A 5,000-nucleotide genomic window follows, 5' to 3' on the forward strand; every position below is an offset into this window, starting at 1 on the left:
GCCGGGCCATGCAGGAAAATTCATCGAGGGGACACGCTGAAGAAACAGCGCTGGTTTAGACACGGTGGGCGCAGTGTTGGAATCGGCAGCGCCGATGAAACCGGCAAAGTCGGCAGAATTGGCAGCGGGTGCTGGCGATGGGTCTGGACGGGCTGGATAGTCCAAGGCTCGACGAGAAAGACCGCAGGTTGAGACACTGGGGCAGTGGCAGCCCGCGGGACAGTGTTGGCAGATTCGGCAGCGCAGATTTGTGCGGCTGCAGGTTCGTCGGGGAAAATCGGCAGCGCAGATTTTTCGACGAGCATGGGCTGGACGATGGACTGTCCAGGCCAGGCAGGAAAATTTGTCGAGGGGACACGCTGACGAAACAGCGCTGGTTCAGGCACGGCGGGCAGTGTTGGAATCGGCAGCGCCGACGAAATCGGCAAAGTCGGCAGAATCGGCAGCGCAGATTTTTCGACGAACATGGGCTGGACGCTGGACTGGCCGGGCCATGCAGGAAAATTCATCGAGGGGACACGCTGACGAAACAGCGCTGGTTCAGGCACGGCGGGCAGTGGTGGAATCGGCAGCGCCGACGAAATCGGCAAAGTCGGCAGAATCGGCAGCGGGTGCTGGCGATGGGTCTGGACGGGCTGGATAGTCCAAGGCTCGACGAGAAAGACTGCTGGTTTAGACACTGGGGCAGTGGCAGCCCGCGGGACAGTGTCGGCAGATTCGGCAGCGCAGATTTGTGCGGCTGCAGGTTCGTCGGGGAAAATCGGCAGCGCAGATTTTGCGACGAACATGGGCTGGGCGATGGACTGTTCCGGCCTTCGTGCGTGGAAAATTTGTCGAGGGGACACGCTGACGAAACAGCGCTGGTTCAGGCACGGCGGGCAGTGTTGGAATCGGCAGCGCCGACGAAATCGGCAAAGTCGGCAGAATCGGCAGCGCAGATTTTTCGACGAACACGGGCTGGACGGTGGACTGTCCAGGCCAGGCAGGAAAATTTGTCGAGGGGACACGCTGACGAAACAGCGCTGGTTCAGGCACGGCGGGCAGTGTTGGAATCGGCAGCGCCGACGAAATCGGCAAAGTCGGCAGAATCGGCAGCGCAGATTTTTCGACGAACATGGGCTGGACGCTGGACTGGCCGGGCCATGCAGGAAAATTCATCGAGGGGACACGCTGACGAAACAGCGCTGGTTCAGGCACGGCGGGCAGTGGTGGAATCGGCAGCGCCGACGAAATCGGCAAAGTCGGCAGAATCGGCAGCGGGTGCTGGCGATGGGTCTGGACGGGCTGGATAGTCCAAGGCTCGACGAGAAAGACTGCTGGTTTAGACACTGGGGCAGTGGCAGCCCGCGGGACAGTGTCGGCAGATTCGGCAGCGCAGATTTGTGCGGCTGCAGGTTCGTCGGGGAAAATCGGCAGCGCAGATTTTGCGACGAACATGGGCTGGGCGATGGACTGTCCAGGCCAGGCAGGAAAATTTGTCGAGGGGACACGCTGACGAAACAGCGCTGGTTCAGGCACGGCGGGCAGTGTTGGAATCGGCAGCGCCGACGAAATCGGCAAAGTCGGCAGAATCGGCAGCGCAGATTTTTCGACGAACACGGGCTGGACGGTGGACTGTCCAGGCCAGGCAGGAAAATTCGTCGAGGGGACACGCTGACGAAACAGCGCTGGTTCAGACACGGTGGGCGCAGTGTTGGAATCGGCAGCGCCGAGAAAATCGGCAAAGTCGGCAGAATCGGCAGCAGGTGCTGGCGATGAGTCAGGACGGACTGGATAGTCCAAGGCTCGATGAGAAAGACCGCTGGTTTAGACACTGGGGCAGTGGCAGCCCGCGGGGCAGTGTCGGCAGATTCGGCAGCAGTGTCTGCCGATTCGGCAGCGTTGGCTTGTTGGCGCGGGGGGCCGATTCGAGTGGGGACTTGGGCAGCGGGCAGTGAAAGCAAGAGTTTCCCCGATGCTGCCGGGAAAAACGCTCCCCGGGATGGCCGGGTGAGATGACCCGGCGGCCCGCGACGGGTCATTCAATTCCATGCCCCGTCAACATAACTCCCGATGTACTGTTTGCTTTTTCGGAAGAAGAGATCCATCCCCCCATCCTCGGCCAGCCAAAAACGCTCCAATTAATGGCCGGGTGAGATGACCCGGAGGCCCGCGACGCGTCATTCAAATCACTGCCCTATCGGCTACAACTGCTGATGGGTGGGATTAGAGGCCTGCCATGGTGGTGAGGGGCGGCGAGGACCGTGAAAGCTAGAGTTTTTCAGAGGCTGCCGGGAAAAAGGCCCCTCGGGTGGCGGGGTGCGAGGACCAGGCGCGTCATTCAATTCTCTTCCCTATCAACTTGGCTCCCGTTGGCGGGATTGGAGGCCTACTGTTTGTTACAGGGCTAAAATCGTCAGGGGAAGAGCTGACGAAACAATGCTGGTTTGGATGCAGGGGGTAGTGTTGGAATCGGCAGCGCGGACAAAATCGGCAAAGTCGACAAAAAAGACTGTTGGTCTGGACATCGGGGCAGCGGCAGCCATGCCGACAGGGGGGGAAATCGGCAGCACAGATTTGTGCAGCTGCAGGTTCGTCGGGGAAATCGGCAGCGCAGATTTTTCGATGAACATGGGCTGGAAGATGGACTGTCCAGGCCAGGCAGGGAAATTCGTCAAGGGGACACGCTGACGAAACAGCGCTGGTTCAGGCACGGCGGGCAGTGTTGGAATCGGCAGCGCCGACGAAATCGGCAAAGTCGGCAGAATCGGCAGCGGGTGCTGGCGATGAGTCTGGACGATTTATAGTCCAGGGCTTGATGGAAAAGACTGTTGGTCCAGACAATGGGGCAGTGGCAGCGCGGATTTGTGCAGCTGCAGGTTCGTCGGGGAAAATCGGCAGCGCAGATTTTTCGACGAACAGGGGCTGGGCGCTGGACTGGCCGGGCCAGGCAGGAAAATTCGTCAGGGGGGCACGCTGACGAAAACAGGGGCTGCGGAGTGGAAAATCGGCAGCGCAGATTTTTCGACGAACAGGGGCTGGACCGGCCGGGCCAGGCAGGAAAATTCGTCAGGGGGGCACGCTGACGAAAAGAGGGGCTGCCGCGTGGAAAATCGGCAGCGCAGATTTTTCGACGAACAGGGGCTGGACGCTGGACTGGGCCAGGCAGGAAAATTCGTCAGGGGGCACGCTGACGAAAAGAGGGGCTGCCGCGTGGAAAATCGGCAGCGCAGATTTTTCGACGAACATTCGTCAGGGGGGCACGCTGACGAAAAGAGGGGCTGCCGCGTGGAAAATCGGCAGCGCAGATTTTTCGACGAACATTCGTCAGGGGGGCACGCTGAGGAAAACAGGGGCTGCCGCGTGGAAAATCGGCAGCGCAGATTTTTCGACGAACAGGGGCTGGATGCTGGACCGGCCGGGCCAGGCAGGAAAATTCGTCAGGGGGGCACGCTGACGAAAAGAGGGGCTGCCGCGTGGAAAATCGGCAGCGCAGATTTTTCGACGAACAGGGGCTGGACTGGCCGGGCCAGGCAGGAAAATTCGTCAGGGGGGCACGCTGACGAAAAGAGGGGCTGCCGCGTGGAAAATCGGCAGCGCAGATTTTTCGACGAACAGGGGCTGGACGCTGGACTGGGCCAGGCAGGAAAATTCGTCAGGGGGGCACGCTGACGAAAACAGGGGCTGCCGCGTGGAATGGCAGCCTACACGCAGATGCGAATTCGGCAGCGCACGATGGCTTGAGCAGGTCATGGGTTCGACTTGGCGCGATCTGAAACCTGGACGAGGGACTGTCGACGCTGGACGAGCCAGCGCGGTGGCCTGTCGTGCCCCGTTCAGGGGGGGCCTGCCGCGGAGACAGCCCTCGCGGGCTCGACAGCGCAGGCCAGCGTCCCCGACGTCGCTGGCCGCGGCAGGCGAGCTGCCGGGGTTCCCGCATTCCTACAAGAAAACGTCGTGCTTTCCACATGAAACCAATCCAGTAAAATCAGCCATATTTTTATGAGGCTGCCCACTGAATTTGGGGTCATTCCGGGCCGGTTCCTAGTTTTGCGGATTTACTCGATTTCTAATGGTAGGAAAATTAAAACAAATACTTCCCGACCTCGAAAAATTCTGGGAAAATTAATGAAGGTGGATTGGATTTTTGCCAACCTCTGTGCAAAATTTCAGCTCAAAATACCAAGAAATGAATTTTTTAGAGGGGGGGTGACAGCTGGGACCTAGTAGTGTCTCCCCCTGCCAGAGCTGCAATGACACTTATTGCTCTTTAGGGAGCCACCAGGCCGGCGCCCCTCAAAGACCACACGCGCGCGCGCGCCCGCCCGCGCTGGGCGCTGGGGCGCTGGGGCCTGAGGGCCTGGGGCCCTTGGGGGCCCTTGGGCGCGCGCGCGCGCGCGCCCCCGCAGCCATGCCGCGCTGCGCGACGCGCGGACAGCCCCTGCTGGCTTGCTCTCTCGCCCGCGGGGGGGCTGCCTTCGGGCCCTGGTCCCCCGCGTTCTGGCCTGCCCCCTGCGTGGGAGAGGCTAGGCGCTGCAGGGGCCAGCCCGACGTCGCTGGCCGCGGCAGGCGACAGCCCGACATCGCTGGCCGCGGCAGGGGCCAGCCCGACGTCGCTGGCCGCGGCAGGCGACAGCCCCTGCTGGCTTGCTCTCTCGCCCGCGGGGGGGCTGCCTTCGGGCCCTGGCCCCCCGCGTTCTGGCCTGCCCCCCGCGTGGGAGAGGCTAGGCGCTGCAGGGGCCAGCCCGACGTCGCTGGCCGCGGCAGGCGACAGCCCCTGCTGGCTTGCTCTCTCGCCCGCGGGGGGGCTGCCTTCGGGCCCTGGCCCCCCGCGCTCTGGCCTGCCCCCCGCGTGGGAGAGGCTAGGCGCTGCAGGGGCCAGCCCGACGTCGCTGGCCGCGGCAGGCGAGCCGCCGGGGTTCCCGCATTCCTACAACAAAACGTCGTGCTTTCCACATGAAATCAATCCAGTAAAATCAGCCATATTTTTATGAGGCTGCCCACTGAATTTGGGGTCATTC

The sequence above is a fragment of the Populus nigra genome, chromosome 2 (genome assembly GCF_951802175.1).
Source record: "Populus nigra chromosome 2, ddPopNigr1.1, whole genome shotgun sequence".
Lineage (NCBI taxonomy): Eukaryota > Viridiplantae > Streptophyta > Magnoliopsida > Malpighiales > Salicaceae > Populus > Populus nigra.